This window comes from Lutra lutra, chromosome 8, assembly GCF_902655055.1.
Source record: "Lutra lutra chromosome 8, mLutLut1.2, whole genome shotgun sequence".
Classification (NCBI taxonomy): domain Eukaryota; kingdom Metazoa; phylum Chordata; class Mammalia; order Carnivora; family Mustelidae; genus Lutra; species Lutra lutra.
Genome location: NC_062285.1, coordinates 3,329,606 through 3,347,942, shown reverse-complemented (window position 1 = coordinate 3,347,942; position 18,337 = coordinate 3,329,606).

Below are 18,337 nucleotides of genomic sequence, written 5' to 3'. Positions count from 1 at the left end.
AAACCAGAAACATGGAGCAGAATACAGGGTTATGTGGTCGAAGCTGGTCTTCTCCTGTGCCTGCACGGTAAGCGTTCCAAATATGGGCCCCAGGGGAGCAGCAGCAGTGGGAGGGGCTGCCAAGGAAGGAGCTGAGGGTCCCCCACCCCCACTCCAGCTAAGAGGATGGACAACTGTGGTGAGTGGTCAGCCTGCAGAGGACCGGCACCACTGCTGCTGTTCCTGCCAGGAAAGGGGCCCGCCGGGGAGGGACCCAGGCACCTCATATCTAACTTGGGTTTGCCACTGTGGTAGCTGAAAAGGAAGATTTTTTTTTTTCCTCAAGAGGGAGCACCCGAATAGAAGTCGTGTATCCTTCAGATGTTTTTGAGAGGGAGAGAGGAAAGGGGAAGGATGCTTGATCCATTTCTCTTAAAAACAAAAACAAAACCAAAAAACAGGCCGACTGCGGTGTTTAGAACGGGTTGGGAGACAGGCATGCACAGAGAAGCCCGTGGGAGGATCCAGGGAGATGCTGAGCCTTCGGTCCTGTCCAGAGCTGATGAAGGCCGCCTGGAGACGGCCAGCCCAGCCCCTCTCCGGAGCCCAGGTCTTTACACCACTTTATTTACTCTCATTTCCACTTGAATCTCATGTATCTCAAACCAGATATGTTCAAGACAAAAACAGTCTTTCTCCTGATGCATCTGTGGTCTTTTTGCTACATCATAATATCGCCACCGATTTATTATTTTTTGGAAGTTTTTCTATTTATCCCACCAATGTAGTGGTTTAAAACAACACACATTCCCGATCTCAGCATGTGTGGACCAGAAGTCTGGGGGGGTGTTGGCTGGTTCTCATCCGCCTGTCGGCTCACCTGAGGCTCCCATCTCACCTGGTTGATGGCAGCATTCGGCTCTTTCCAGACTCCTGGACTGAGGGTCTGCATTGCTCGCCGGCTCTCAGCTGGTAGCTGCCCCCAGGGACTTGCCATATGACACTCACAGCACCTTGCTTCTTCAGGGCCACAGAAGAGGAAATCTTCTAACTGGGCAGGGGACTGTCCTTTGTGGTATCATCGTGTGCTCATCATTGCCTACGTCCTGACCATGTGGCCATCTTCCGTCAGTTAGAAGGAACTCACCGGCCCCGTCCTACACTGCAAGGGAAAGAATGGCACAGGGTGTGGACATCGGGGAGTGGTGATCATGGGGACACCCTGGAGTCTGCCATGACACCTGGAAAACACAATGTTTCCTGCCTCAGCCACTGGAAGCCTGACCCTTTACCACGGAGTTGAAATCCTGAGCCTTCTCCCGCACATCGATCCCCCATTACTCTCCAGTCGGCTGATTCTGCTTCAGGACTGTGTCTGCAACCTGACTGTGCTCCCATCAGCTCTGGTCCAAGTCTGCCGTCCCCAGCTGAATGGCCGTGATTGCTTCTTGACGGTGTCTCACTCTGCTCTTGCCCCTTGAGGCAACGTTCCCACTAGCAGGGACATGCTGTACAATCCAAAACAAAGTAGATCAAGCTACTCCTTGTCCAGACCTTCCAAAGACTTCCATTCAGGCTTAAAATCCTTGTAGAAGTAACAGAGACTCCTGCATCCCTAGTGCAGGCCCTACCTTTCCATCCGGGTTTGGCTCCCCTCCTCCCGGGTCTCCCACTTCTCTGCAGAGCCCCCTACCTCCTGCCGCTCGGAGGCCCGAGGCTACCTCCTCTGCAGGTCCTTCCTGAGCATCCTGTGTAAGGGACAGCATGCAGCCCGACATCCCTGGCCAGCTCCATCACCTCCCAGCCCTTGCTATGTCTCCGCTGCTTACCGCGCGGCAGAGGTCAGTCCCCCTGCTGCTATGAGGTCAGTCCCCCTGCTGCTAAAAGGTCAGGACACGGTGGCAGAAGTGTCTTTTCCTTTGTTTCCTGTGAGAGCCCCCGTGCCTGGGCAGGGCCTGAATCAAAGTAGGTGCTGAATCACTAGTTACTGAATAAATCCTATAAACAATGTAGCTTTATAAGTTACCCGTTGCTCTTGTATAAAACCCAAAACCCTTCAGTAGGATCCTGTTGTTTCTTAGGTTGTCTTTGGAAATGACAGATGTTCTCACGCTGCAAAGAGTTAGCCTCGGAGCCTGGAGCAGGCTTCTCTCCACAGGTCACTGGAGTAAGTGTTTGAAGTCTCAGCTCCCCGTCTCGGGTCGCCTGGGCTTCCGTGAGGGACGGCGGACTGAACGGTCGCTGACTCTGCCCTTTAGCCCAGCCTCCTCCCAGCCCAGAAAGGAGAGCTTGACATCCAGCGAGATCTCCCTGCTGTCATTTGTGCCCGCAGATGAGTTTAGGACACACCGCTGCCCCTGCCAGGGTCTCTGGCCTCACCCCCCGCCCTGGCACCCTTTGCTTTGTAAATGGCCTCAGTTCTTCCCCTGATCCTTTAGGGCACTTTCAGGTGTGACCCCAAACTCCCCAAGCTGCTATGAGGCGCCCCTCGGAGGCGTGCCTCCAGTGTCCTTTATGATCAACTGTCTTTTTCTGCACCAAACCGTGAGCTCACCGAGGAATGTAAATTCAGATGAGTCACTATTTGTAATGTGCTTAAAACCGTGCCTGTTAGTGCTGAACATGATTTAATTGTTGAAAAATCACATGAAAAGAACTGCATAGAGCTTGTCTTTTCTGTCCCATCCTCGGCGCCTAGCCTGGAGCAGGCAGAGAATAACGGCTAAGGCAATGAAGGAGCCTAACAAGACGTGGGTTGAAATAATGACATGGGAGTCATCGCACGAGTCATGAAAGGCCTGACTGGGGAAGACGTGTTTTGGGAAATGTGCGGTCATGACCTCCAGCGGCTCCCAGCTTGGGCTCCCCAGCCTTCCGCCAGATCCTGGAGCCGTGTTCTCCAGAGCTTCTCAGAAGGCCTCTCCCTTCTGTCAAGGGCCCGAAGCCCGTTCAGGTGTCTACGCAGGCCTGTTCTGTGGAACTCGGCTCTTAGCTTCTGGCAGGTTTATCATGAAGCTCCCCAAGTACTCCGACACAGTTTCCCTCCGCGGTTTCAGTAATGCACCCGGACTCCCCTGACCCCGCATTGGCTCATCTAATGGTTTTTGCCATCCAGGCCCTGTTGGATTGATCAGTTTGTGACTTCCTGGGGTCTGAAGTGATCAGGTCTCTCAGAATCTTTAATGATACGTAAAGGTGGAAGGATCCGGGTAATTACCTCATTTAAGGCAAGACCAAGGGAATTAATTGAACACAAGAAAATGAGACACGGAGGTTGGTTCTGAGGAAGGGTGAACTCTCGAGGAATGTGGATTCGCATTCAGAACCGCACGGAAGCGTCGGTCGTGGAAATCTTTGCAAATGAGCCCAGTTTACATGTGTCTGGCCCTTGTCGATTTTTGTGTCCCAGAGGCACGGGTTTGGAAAATCTCATGCGGACCCCTGCAGGCTAAGATGCCCAGGATTTGTGATTTTATTACAATCATTTTCTGAAAATGAAGAAAAGGGAGGTTGTATGGAAAAGATTGGCTGTTGGAGAAGGGCTACAGCAGAAGTTCATATCTGAATGGAATGACTAAGATTAATATTCCAGGAATTATCAACTGCTTTGATGCTAAACTTGCTTAATCACACATGCGCGCACGCACAAACACACACACACACACACACACACACACACACACACACACACACACACAGCTTTCTTTCACATCTAAAAATGCTTTCCAGGGACGCCTGGGTGGCTCAGTTGGTTAAGCAGCTGCCTTCGGCTCAGGTCATGATCCCAGCGTCCTGGGATCGAGTCCCGCATCAGGCTCCTTGCTCAGCAGGGAGCCTGCTTCTCCCTCTGCCTCTGCCTGCCATTCTGTCTGCCTGTGCTCGCTCTCTCTCCCTCTCTCTCTGACAAATAAATAAAATCTTAAAAAAAAATAAAAAAATAAAAAAAATAAATAAAAATGCTTTCCAGTCAGTGTGAGCTCACATTGTTATCCCTCATTCTTTTGACGGACTTCCGTATACACACCCGTCATTATAAAAACCCTGTTTGGGGAGGCCTCAGTGGCTCAGTGGGTGAAACCTCTGCCTTCGGCTCCAGTCATGATTCCAGGGTCCTGAGATCGAGTCCCGCATCGGGCTTCCTGCTCAGTGGAGAGTCTGGTTCTCCCTCTGCCTGCCACTTGCCTGCTTATGCTCTCTCTCAAATAAATAAAATCCTAAAAAAACACACCATTGTTAAAACAAGGCACCGTTTGAATGACTCTGCACAGTAAGATTTTCTTGATTTTGTTGGCATGTGAGAATAGGTCTGGTCTCTTTGGTGACCACTCCTGTCCTCCCAGCCTCTGGGCTCCACCGGTGGCTGAACTGGCCCCCCATGGACTCTGGAGGACCCTCTACAGACAAGATGAGCAAATCTGTGTTCAGGTGGGTAGTGTCGACTTGGGAGCCTGAAACTGGCCATGGTGAGAGCACTATGTTGTAGAAACTGGCACACGGTACAAGAAAAAGTGTCAGTTCACTATGGGGGGAGGCAGATAATTCCACCAATCCTTTGTAAAAATATTACCCAGCTACGTAAGTTAGGTGAATGTTTCTGCCTATATTCCCTTCCTGAAAAATCAAACAAATACACACGTGATCTCCACCGAGACCCCCCACCCAAAAAAGGGGAGAGATTAATTTCAAATTGATTTCAATCACTTCTGAAAGGTTTGAGAAAAATAGTATGTTTGGTACTACAATTTCCTTTGAGAATCGGCTACAACAGTCTCTGCTTTCTGTTTGAAATACACATTAAAACCGGTATTTATCACTACTGATGTATTTTAAGCTATGGGGATTTGCAAAAAGAAACCCAGACATCATATGAGAAAGGTTGATGGGTGAGGCATATAAATAAACATACCTTAATATCACATCATCTACAAAGCGAAACAAGCCCTATCTTCAGATCCCTTGGGGACCTCCAGTTACTCCTCTGCCTTGTGCCGCCTTCCCGGGAGGTTTCTGAACATCTCCTTACCCATGTCATTCCTGCTCCTTCCCTCCCTTCCACCGCCTCCTGGGCAGGTCCAACGAGCACCATGTCCACCAATGTGGACATTGCTGCTATGAACATTGGGGTACATATCCCCCGTCTTTTCACTACATCTGTATCTTTGGGGTAAATACCCAGTAGTGCAATTGCTGGGCCATAGGGTTGCTCTATTTTTGACTTTCTGAGGAATCTCCACACAGTTCTCCAAAGTGGCTGCACCAACTTGCATTCCCACCAACAGTGTAAGAGGGATTCCCTTTCTCCACATCCTTGCCAGCACACGTTGTTTACTGTCTTGTTGATTTTGGCCATTCTAACTGGTGTAAGGTGGTATCTCAATGTGGTTTTGATTTGAATCTCCCTGATGGCTAGTGATGATGAACATTTTCTCATGTGTCTGTTAGCCATTTGTATGTCTTCATTGGAGAAGTGTCTTCCCTAATGTTCATGTCTTCTGCCATTTTTTGACATGATTATTTGTTTTTTGGGTGTTGAGTTTGAAAAGTTCTTTATAGATCTTGGATACCAGCCCTTTATCTGTAACGTCATTTGCGAATATCTTCTCCCATCCCCTGAGTTGCCTCTTTGTTTTGTTGACTGTTTTCTTTGTTATTCAGAATCTTTTTCTTTTGATGAAGTCCCAAAAGTTTGTTTTCACTTTCATTTCCCTTGCCTTTGGAGACAAGTCTTGGAAGAAGTTGCTGTGGCCAGTGTCGAAGAGGTTACTATCTATGTTCTTCTCTAGGATTTTGCTGGATTCCTGGGTCACATTGAGGTCTTTCATCCATTTAGAGTTTATCTTTGTATATGGTGTAAGAGAATGGTTCAGTTTCATTCTTGTGTATATAGCTGTCCACTTTTCCCAGCACGCCGACAGACCACAAAAGAAAGCTGGGGTAGCAATTCTTATATCAGACAAATTAGATTTTAAGCTTAAGACTGTATAGATTTTAAGCTTAAGACTGTAGTAAGAGATACAGAAGGACACTACATCATTCTTAAAGAGTCTATCCAACAAGAAGCCCTAAGAATTGTAAATATCTATGCCCCCAAAATGGGAGCAGACAAATACAAAAGTGAACTGTTAATCAAAATAAAGAAACATATTGATAATACTATGTTAATAGTAGGAGAATTTAACACTCCACTCTCAGCAACAGATAGATCATCTCACCAAAGACCAACAAAGAAACAAGAGCTTTGAATGACACATTGGACCAGATGGACTTCATAGATATATACAGAACATTCCACCCTAAAACAACAGAATACACATTCTTCTTGAACACACATGGTACCAGTCCTTTCTCATACTGCAATGGCGTCTACTTGCCTGACCTTGAGGTCCTGTATGGTGGCCCCCGTCACCCATCTGTGCTCTCCTGCTACTTCCTGCTACCTTACTGTAAATCTCAACCCATGGACTTCCTGATGTTTCCCAAAGAACTCAAGCTTGTTCCTGCCTTAGGCCCCTCAAATGAGATACCTCCTCTTCTTCAAGTGATTTTTTTTTTAACATATTTTCACACACACTTACTCTTGTCCTTCAGATCTTAGCATAAATGCATAAATGTCACTTCTCAGAGAGGTGTTTTCTGAGGACACAAGTTTATGAAGCCTGCTGAATCTTCATCATTGCATTGCCCTGGTTTGTTGCAATCATGGCGCCCCTCTCTGAAGTTTTCATTTGTGTGTGGTCTGACTTTCTCCCTTCTAATGGAAGCTCCATTAGACAGATTTGCCTGCATATTCACTGTGGCATCCGTAGAATCTAGAACAAGTGTCCAATACTTATTTGGGGCTCAATCCAAGTGTGGAGGAATGGATATATTAATGACTTTTCAGTTTAAAGACATCTGAAGTTGGCTTAAATATAGAAAATAAGGATAATCTTCATTCATGTTCAGCTTTTGTCAGACACTCTCCCTAGTTTAATCATGTTTATCATATCTGTCCCTGTCTTTATGTGTATGCACATACATGCATATATCTGTGTATGTGTGTTTGTGATAACTTCCTGTGCTGTATTTTGTGTGTGGTATGTTAAGGTCATCTTTCAATCAATATCCTGATCATGTGTAAACTGATAAGAATCGTAAAATAGGAAATATGAACGGGTTAGATGGGAGAAGGAATGGTTGTAAGAAAGAAAAGAAAAAAGAAAATGCTTGCCTTTCAAAGAGCAGAGAATGAAATTCATCTGCCTGATTACTGGTTCATTTCATCTCCTTTTTCTTTCTGAAAGATTTCCGGAAACCATGGGACTTCAAAGTCATGTTCTGTAGTTGGAAATTCTGAATGATTTAAATAATTCTCAGTAGGAAATAAGATGACTGATATACATGAATAGGAAAGAAATGTTCTTGGATTGATATTTCCAAAAGTTGTCCAAACCAGCTTCACATCTTGGCCCAGGAGCATATAATCGGAATTCCCATCGGCTGACTTGGGCCAGTTAGGGTAAAACCAATGGCAGTTTCAACCCTTTCTTACTCTGCCAAAACATGTAGATGGTCTCTAAGAATTTGGCAATATTAGTGGCAAAGGGAAATAATCCAAATAATACATGTTGCAAAGATATGGGGGAGAGAATTCTAGAGAGTGACCCACCATGATAAGAGCAGCAGAAAAAAAAAATATAGAAATAGTGACCAATAGTCTAAAAAAGAAACCAAGCAAGCAGCTATCGCAGTTAGATGCAGGGCTCTTACATGGCAGGATCCTTGTGCCAGGAGGGAAATGTCACTTCTTCCACAGAGGAGAGAAGGGCTGGATGAGTAAGTACAAATTAACAACAGGTGGAAAACATTGTATTCCATGTCCTTAAATTTCCCTTATGATTCAAGGGTTTGTTTTTATGACAAAATACTATTCTTAAGAAATGTTTCCCTTGGAAACTTTAAAGTTAGAATTGGAAATTAATTCTAGTTAGAAAAAAGATAAAAGGTCTCTCTTCAAGTCTTCCCTGCAAACATCACTGTAGTAGTGAAGTAATATCTCAGAGGAAAATGTAAAGCGCCTGCAACTCTTCCCCTCCCCCATCAATATTTGGATGGTGCTTTGGGAGAGTCCTATCCTAGCTCCAAAAGCCACCTGGAGCGCAGTTGATTGTAGTGAATCTCACTTTAGCCTCCCAGGTGATGTTATCTATTCCTTTTTGTGAATTGATTTTTTTGTGGACATGGTCACCCTTTAGGTTTATTTGTATGTAGTTTTCAGGCTCATGAAATGTAAAAGGAAAGAGGTTTTAAACCAAAGCCATTCCTTATGTTTCCTATATTGGTTCAGAACAGTGGTGTTACATCTACCTGCTTGACTTCCTGCCCTTGTCTTTCCAGGGGTAGATTATCTTGTGGACTCAGAGAGCCCCTGTGGACTCTGAGCACACACCTGTCTTAAAGGGAAAGCCTCTCGGGTGTGTGGGTGTGCCTATCTACCCGTGTTGTGCGCACTTTGACTCTGTCCAAGGATACCAACAATTGGGGTTCTGTTTGTCTCCCCCTCACCTGGATCTCTTTCTTGGGCATTGGCAGGGGACCCATGGTGGTGACTCACCTTTCATTCCTGCCACCAATCTCCTCTCAGCAAGGAGTCATGTTGTCTTGCCTGAGTCCCTTCCCCAAATGCTTCCCGGCCTTGTTCACCCCAATCTGCTCAACATTTTACCCATTGGATCTTGGTTAGGTCAGTTGGTTTGCCTAGTTTCTATACGAGGACGTCTATGGCCAGCATGGACAGCCTGAAGGAGTTTGACAGCAGCCAGCCTTCAGGAAGCTCCTCTTGTCTTCTGCATCCTTTGGTAATTCTCAAATAACTTCTGTGAACAAGTGACATGCTCACATTAAATTAAGATGTAAATGTCTGTTTTGGAAGAGTTTTGTGTGTTCTGCCTCCCCAGCCCCTGCTACCAGCCGATCATCATACACTATAGCTCTGCTTGTTGTTCTGAACTTCCCTTTCACGGACGGAGATATCAGAATAGTTATTGATCATGAAATATTGAGCAATCAGCCCTTCCTCCCACTCTGTGAAATTGCATCTTTTCACAGAATCATGTAATCACAGCCATGTAGTCAAACAAATTTATGATTATTTTCTTAGTAACATGAAAGAAATAACACTGGTAAATTTTCTAGGTGAAAGAAAGAAATTCTGTAAGTCAGTTTAACCTTTTTGTTTGTTTGGTGGTGCTTGTGGTCAGTTTTACAGATTCTTTTTTCTTTTGCAATGGATACTTTGTTACTCCCATGATGATTAATTTTCTGTGTCAGTTCTGGCTAAGGGATGCTCAGATAGCTGGTAAAACATTCTGTTTAGACGTATCTGTGAGGGAGTTTCTGAAAGAAATGAGCATTTGAATCAATAGAGTGGTAAAGAAAAGAAAGATAGTCCTCCCCAGTGTGGGTGGGCCTCATCTGATTAGTTGAAGGTCTGAATAGAACAGAAAGGCAAAGGAAAGGCAGATTTGTTCTTTTGCTCAAGATGAACTTGGACATCTGTCTTCTCCTGCCCTTAGATGTCAGTTCCTAGTGCTTAGGCCTTTGGACTCAGATTGAATGACACCCGTGGCTTTCAGCTATCCAACTTGCAGAGGAAGACCGTGAGCTTTCCTGGCCTCCATAACTATGTTAGAAAATTTGTATAATAAATTTCTGTGTATATGTGTGTGTGTATAAAATTATAACTATATATTATATATCATATAATGATGTAACATACATTTATATTTTATATATTTTAAATGTTAATATATAAAATATAATATATTTTTATTTTTTAAATAAGTATTTTAATTTTTATTCTTAGATTATAATATAATTTTTATTTTTAAATTAATATACCCATCCATTTTTTTTTTCTGTCCCTTCTTCTGGGGACGAGACCAAGAGCTTCCAGACCCTCCATGAGTACACCCTCCTCCTGGCACCTTGCAGTGCTCACCAATCAGGAAGCTCTCTGACTTTCATCCTTTAGGAATTTTTATGGGGATTTCATTACACAGGCATGATTGATTAAATCATGGTCTATTGGTGATTGAACTCTCCAGCACCCTCTCCTCTCCTCAGTGGGTTGGAAAGTTCCAATCCTATAGTCCTGATCTGGACTTTTTGGTGACCAGCCCTCCTTTAGGGGACCCCAGCTACTGATCATCTTATTAACCTGACAAAGACGCACATCACTCCACGAGATGCTGAGAGTTTTCAGATCAGCGTGCCAGGAACTGCAGACAAAGACCAAACATGTGTATTTATCACAGTAGTCAATATGGGAAGGAAAAAATATGCGTGTGTGTGTGTGTGTGTGTGTGTGTGTGTGTGTGTGTAATGGCAGGTAGATTTGAATTCAACAAACTGGGGAAAGACTAGCTTCCAAAATTTAGGTAAAAAAATAAGCTAGTGAAAAGTCTGAAAAATGCCTTCTTTCTTTATTGTTATTTAAACCACAGGGTGAGATTTATGTCCATTGAATTTTGGGTGTTCAGAATTTGAAACGTATGATATATAATAAAATTAAACACAGTTACTTGTAGAAATCCATAAATTACCCATAGAAAGTGGTTTAATTTGAAGCAAATAAAATAATCAAAAGAGACAGAAGCCTGAGGTCTTTAATATTGCATCATTTTCATCCTGGAGAGTTTGAAGGAAGATCCAGTGTTAATCCCTTAAGAACCGTGGCTGACCTAGTTTCCCTTGGGCTCATGTGTCCTGAGGATCCTGATGCTGCTGCTGGTGGTGAGTGGCTGTCGTCCTGCTAGTCCTGGCATCCTGCAGTAGCCTGACGGACACTTGATGCTCTCGTGTGTGTGTGCACACATGTGTGTGCATGTGTATGTGCATGCAGCATGCCCACGCTGAGGCCAGCCCCACAGGCAGGCTTTAAACCCATGATGGACTTCTCTGGAGAGCAGTGGGAGCTCATACCTCCTGGCTTTGAGCATCTGGGTTTAGGATCACATCAGTATTCTCTTAAGAGGACCTCGGCACTTTCTGGAGCCTTTTTTCTTGGCTAAGCATAGCAGCAACTAAACTTGGATTTCTTTTTAATCACATCTGATTAAGTAGGACACGGGCTTCACGCTGGGAGAGTGTCCCCCACACCTCACCTGCTCTCTGCAGGATGTGCTATTTCGAGAGCATCCTGGGATTTACTTACATGCCTTTTTGTGGACAGGCAACTTGAAAGGAGCAGGTAAATCTTCTGGTACAGAAACCATTTAGTAAAATTATATTCGCCAAGGTTATTTTTATGGATGCCCCAGCTTTGTGTCTGAATGAGGGGGTTCCCCAGAATAGTTCCAGCTGTGAGCTGTTTGTGCCTCGGCAAGAATTTTCTCGTAACAGAAAGGGCTCCTGGTTTGTTCCAAGATGATGTGATGGCTAAATAATTTTAATGTGAGCCTTCTTTTGAGATACAGCATACGTTACAAAAAAGTGCATATATCAGCGAATTCCTGGCTTTATCATTAGCCTTTTTGGAAGTCTGAAAACACTACACATTCTTGAAAATAAATTTTCTTTTACATAGCAAAGAGTCTTCTTTCCCGAAGAATAACCAACAATTCAACCCTTACTTTATAATACAGCTTACACCTTCCTTACTCAGGTAAATACCACAACCCTGCTCAGCTATCATATATCCTGTCTCCCCCATCAATATTTTAAGTGCATGAGCATGTCAGCACAGAAAGAAGCTTCTGGTAACAATGGGGCTGATTCCTCCAACCAGAGGAAAAGAACAGGAGGGGGTGGTTTGGAGAGTGGCTGGCCAGTGGCCAGGATGAATGGATTTGGGGCAGACGGGTGTTCATTCCTACTTTTTCATCTTTGTGGCCCACAGACGGTGCTTATCTGACTGTCCCAGAAGTGGGCTATGACCCAGGGCACTGAGGGCCACCTCCTCCCTTGAGTGAAGGGGGCTGATCTTTTCATGACCCCCGTGTCAGCCCCCCGCAGGCTCACCTCTTCTTCCTTTGTCTCCTTCCTCCCCTGGAAAATCCCTCCACTACTCTCCACTTCCTCTCAGTTCTGACATCCTCCCATCTCCACCCCAGCATCAACACATCCCACTCTAAAATGTTACCCGCCCTGAGTCCTAGTCCCTGAAAACTACTCTCCTGTGTTACCTCGAGGGTGGTTACGCAGGTATTAAGGTCATCTGTGATGGAAACTCTCCTGATGTGGCTCATCATGAGGGCATATCCTTTCCACCACGAGACCCATTGTGGACGCAGTGCCAGGCAGATGGCCTCCAATCAAAATATAAGGTGCTCTTTGTTTTCTTGACTGTTTCCTTTGCTGTGCAGAAGCTTTTGATTTTGATGAAGTCCCAAAAGTTTATTTTCACTTTTGTTTCCTTTGCCTTTGGAGACATATCTTGAAAGAAGTTGCTGTGGCTGATATCGAAGAGGTTACTGCCTATGTTCTCCTCTAGGATTCTGATGGATTCCTGTCTCACATCATGGTCTTTTATCCATTTTGAGTTTGTTTTTGTATACGGTGTAAGAGAATGGTCGAGTTTCATTCTTCTACATGTAGCTGTCCAGTTTTCCCAGCACCATTTATTGAAGAGACTGTCTTTTTTCCACTGTATATTTTTTCCTGCTTTGTCGAAGATTATTTGACCATAGAGTTGAGGGTCCATATCTGGGCTCTCTACTCTGTTCCACTGGTCTATGTGTCTGTTTTTATGCCAGTACCATGCTGTCTTGGTGATCACAACTTTGTAGTAAAGCTTGAAATCAGGTAACGTGAAGCCGCCAGTTTTATTTTTGTTTTTCAATATTTCTTTAGCAATTCGGGGTCTCTTCTGATTCCATACAAATTTTAGGGTTATTTACTCCAGCTCTTTGAAAAATACTGGTGGGATTTTGATCGGAATGGCATTAAAAGTATAGATTGCTCTAGGCAGTATAGACATTTTAACAATGTTTATTCTTCCGATCCAAGAGCATGGAATGGTCTTCCATCTTTTTGTGTCTTTTTCAGTTTCTTTCATGAGTGTTCTGTAGTTCCTCGAGTACAGATCCTTTACCTCTTTGGTTAGGTTTATTCCCAGGTATCTTATGGTTCTTGGTGCTATAGTAAATGGAATCGATTCTCTAATTTCCCTTTCTGTATTTTCATTGTTAGTGTATAAGAAAGCAACAGATTTCTGTACATTGACTTTGTATCCTGCTTCATCAAAATCAAAAGCTTCTGCGCAGCAAAGGAAACAGTCAACAAAACAAAGAGGCAACCCACGGAATGGGAGAAGATATTTGCAAATGACAGTACAGACAAAGGTTGATATCCAGGATCTATAAAGAATCCTCAAACTCAACACACACAAAACAGATAATCATATCAAAAAATGGGCAGAAGATATGAACAGACACTTCTCCAACAAAGATATACAAATGGCTATCAGACACATGAAAAAATGTTCATCATCACTAGCCATCAGGGAGATTCAAATTAAAACCACATTGAGATACCACCTTACACCAGTTAGAATGGCCAAAATTAGCAAGACAGGAAACAACGTGTGTTGGAGGGGATGTGGAGAAAGGGGAACCCTCTTAACTGTTGGTGGGAATGCAAGTTGGTGCAGCCACTTTGGAGAACAGTGTGGAGATTCCTCAAGAAATTAAAAATAGAGCTTCCCTATGACCCTGCAATTGCACTACTGGGTATTTACCCCAAAGATACAGATGTATTGAAAAGAAGGGCCATCTGTACCCCAATGTTTATAGCAGCAATGGCCACGGTCGCCAAACTGTGGAAAGAACCAAGATGCCCTTCAACAGACGAATGGATAAGGAAGATGTGGTCCATGTACACTATGGAGTATGATGCCTCCATCAGAAAGGATGAATCCCCAACTTTTGTATCAACATGGACGGGACTGGAAGAGATTATGCTGAGTGAAATAAGTCAAGCAGAGAGAGTCAATTATATTATAGTTTCACTTATTTGTGGAGCATAACAAATAGCATGGAGGACGTGGGGAGTTAGGAGAAGACAGTTGGGGGAAATTGGAAGGGGAGGTGAACCATGAGAGACTATGGACTCTGAAAAACAATCTGAGGGGTTTGAAGCGGCGGGGGGGTGGGAGGTTGGGGGAACCTGGTGGTGGGTATTAGAGAGGGCACGGATTGCATGGAGCACTGGGTGTGGTGCAAAAACAAGGAATACTGTTATGCTGAAAATAAAAAAAATATATATATAAGGTGCTTTCCTAATAAGCACCCTTTCTCCACCTCCTGTTACATTACATTAATTACATTAATTCTAATATATGCTCTGTTACATATCCAGAACATGTACAGCTTGATTTAATTTGACAGTAGTCCTATCACGTTGGCATGATAATGACCATTTTCATAAAAGGAGACTTAGGCTCAGAGAGGTTAAGTGACCTGACCAAGATCACACAGCATGGGTGTGATGGCGAAAAGATTCAAATCCAAACACGTCTGATTTCAAAGCTCCCAACCAGCAGGAGATACTGAAAGGCAGCTATTGCTTGAATCTGCAGGGGCCCAGGTTATACCTCCTGCTACAGACCGTTCGTCCCCCGAAGTGGAGCAGGTCCTCTCGCCAGATGTTACTGTTACACTCCGCTGAAGACCAACGGATCCACTCTGTGCTGCCGTGGTTAGAATAAGAACACTAAGTGCGAATGCTGAAGGAAACCACGAAGACAGAGAAACCTTTCTTCCTCCTACTGTTTGTGTACAGACCTTCCATGGGAACCTGGGACTCAAGAACACGGAGTAACATCAGTGTTGATCACGTGCCCTCTTGCTGGTTCCCGACTGCTCACCTCATGAAGCCCAAATCATGTAGAAGTTCTCTCTCAAAGCCCCCAAACCTGGCTGCCCGGCCCCACGTCCCATCCTTCACCATACACCTTCCTGTAGCATCGGGATGGCTTTATTTTTATTTTCTGTGTATTCACTAATGTGAGTATTTAGTATCATAACACGAACTTCCAGACTTGGATGCCTCTAATTGGAGATCTCTTCGGACACCTTGTAGGAAGCGCTCGCTATTTCAGATCCTTGTGTGTCCTGATTCAGCACAAGCAGACCCACTGATGTGTCCCCTGGTAGCTTGCATACCCTTTCTGTCATTGATTGGAATCGCCCGCCACACATTTGCAAAGTATCTCTGATGTGCTGTGTGTTGCACTCAATTTATCTCATTTACCTTTATGTGATCATGTCCCTGGGGTGCATTTTTATCCCACTTTATAACTCTGAAATTGAGATTTAGCGGGGGGAAAGGTCAATGTTCCTATGCTTATGTACCCAGTAGTTCTAGAATCAGGATTCAGACTCCAGTAGCTCTGACTCTCAAGTCATGACAATGATTGGTGGCATTCTCCAACACTCACCTCATCTATGTTATCCAATGCTGCATTTAAAATGTGAGCCAGATAACTGCTAATGCATGCTTTAAGTAACCATGGGAAATTCAGGGCCTGTTTCATCTCTTTTCCCTTATTAGGACCTTTTCTTCTAGGCAATTATGTGGCCAAACTGAGAAAAATTGGCCAGGGACAGGTCCCAAACCATAGGTCCCAACCAGCAGCTCCTACCTTCTCGGAACTTAGCAGATCTGCAAACTTCCGGTGCCATCCTGGATTACAGAATCAGAACCCAGTGAGTGAGACCCCTAAATCCATCTTAACTGGCCTCCCCGTGAATTCTAATATATGCTCAAGTTTCCAAACTACCGAGCTGGAGAAGGAAAGCAGAAGTCAACCATGTGCGAAGATCACCTTTAATAATGGAGAGTTGAGTGGGTGTGTGTCTTAGGAAGGTGGCTCCCAAACTTGGCTGCACATTGGCACACACGAGCATCTGGGAGAATTGCTCCTCCCTGGCTCTGGGGGTATTCAAGGTGAACCGGCGAATCCCAGTCAATCCCCTTTTCTGAGTCCCAGGTCTCATGCAGGATCCTTTGCTGCATTTTGCTTGCACAATTAATATTTTTGGGTTGGGTATGTTGCATTAATTCAAGATGGAATTCAAAAGGGACTCTGTTTTATGGGAGGAAGAATTTGGTAGGAATAAGGTGAATGAGCTCAGTAGATTTAGGGAACGGGGTGGAAGGCAGTGAGGCTTTAGGGAGAGAGAGGCTGCAGACCCGCAGACAGGACACATGTTGCGTTCTTGCAGAAGTGAGGGACTGGGAGCGCCTCGGGTTGGCCACGCTGCAGGGTGGAACCCTGGGAGGAGGGGCAGGCAGGGAGAACATCGTGCAAGGGAAGGGGCAGCTGGCCCACTGGCTCCCGCTCACTTTCTCACTGTGGGAAAGTCCTGTGGGGGGTCCTGGAGGTTGTGCCATAGGGGGCAATGCCAGTCAGGGGGACTTTGGCTTCCGTGGAATACTGGCTGCCCCGAGACCAGTGGCTGCGGAGTTTTTTGAAGCCTGCAGCTACGTTTTCCTCTAACTGACCTTCATGATCACCTTGTGAAGTGACCTGAGTGGCTGCCCCAGGTGCCTGAGGTCTACTCTCCTGTTCTAGGCTAGCGAGCAGCTCAGGTGGTCAAAGCGGGGGCAGTGGGGAGGTAGCAGTCCTGTCTGGCAAGCACTCCTGGTTCTAGGGCTCAGTTTGCCTCTAACAACTTCTGGGCTCCTAGACCTCTGTCTCTATCTCTCCAGCCAATGTCCTAATCCGTGATATAAGACTATTAGACTAGATTTGTGCAAGGAATCTTCTCCAGGTTGTTTTTTTTTTTTAAATCTGCGTGTGCCTCTGATACATAACAATTTTATTGGACAAGAGGCCAGTTGGACTGATTTACTTGCTGTTTAGCTCGCAAGGTAGGTGTGAGTCTTGCCTCCAACACCTTCTTGTAAAATGATTACATTAGGATTCTTGAGGGTTTTCAATCACATAAATAAGTTTGGGTTTAATTAAGCTTATATATTTGCATGGCTTGTAAGTTCTTAAGAAGGAAACTGTTTGGCAGTAATAATAACTATGTATTGATTATCTACTATGTGCCAAGGGTCTGACATAATTTATCTTATTTAATTCTTGTAACAACCCTAGTTGGCATAAAGGAATTCATTCATTCGAGCAAGTCACAAAATCAGCAAATGATAATGATGGATATTTGCACTGCTTCTTTTCCTCATCTTCTGCTAATGTCACCTCTTAATCTGGGGAATTTCCTGTCTTTGTCCTTTGGGGCTTCTGAGTAAAGCCACCACCCCAAAGCCATGGGCAGCATGTTCTCAAGGCCTGGCCAATTCTGTGTTCTTTCCAGGTGTAATGGTTGGTCCAAAGGTGGGCAAGTGACCACGGTGCAACACTCCACGGCCTTGAATGGTCCCACCCCAAAGCCTGCAGGAAACCAGGTTCTTTGGCTATAGGGACAAAAGAGGGAGGGAGATCAAGAAGAGACACTTCATTCCGCAAAGAGCCAGGCCAGTTCTGTTTCTAGCTCTCCTCGAGGAATCAAATCCCATTTCTGGTTAAGGTAGTTTAAGTTGGATTTCCATTTCTTGCAATCAGCATACTGGCAAGACACTAGGTGGTTTTGGGATGTGACCTTCTTGTCTTCATCGGTCTCCACAGTGAGTGAAGAATGCATAAGTGAGAGCTATTACTGTGGAATGTCTACTCATGGACCCAGTTTCAGCACCCAGCACATCTGGTGGGCTATGGTAATCTCTGGGTCTCCAGCTCCCTGGGCTTTAGGGGAGGGAGGACAGTGGCTTACCTACCATCTGGCCTAGAGGACTGGTAGCCACCAGGGGACATCTTTCAATTTGTTGTATGGTTGTATGTCAATCCTGTCCTATCATCCCAGCTCAGGTCAAAATCTTCCAAGTTGTCTTTCCTTTTCTTTTCCCTTTCCTTTCTTCTCCTCTCCTTTCCTTTCCTTTAAAAACATTTTATTTATTAATTTGTCAGAAAGACAGCACAAGCAGGGGGAACAGCAGAGGGAAAGGGAGAAGCAGGCTCCCTGATGAGCAGGGACCCTAATGTGGAACTTGATCCCAGAACCCTGATCATGACCCCAACTGAAGGCAGACACTTGACTTACTGAGCCACCCAGGCACCCCTCTCCCAAGTTTTCTAAAATAAGTTATAAATGTACCTCCTGTCATTAAGTAAAAGTCCCTTTTGGGGTGCCTGAATGACTTAGTCAGTTGAACATCTGACTCTTGGTTTCAGCTCAGGTCATGATCTAATGGGTGGTGAGATTGAGCCCCACATTGGGGTCCCCTCTGAGGTGGGAGCCTGCTTGAAGATTCTCTTCCTCTGCCCCTTCCCTCCACTCACATGTACTCTCTCTCTTCCTGATATGAATAAGTC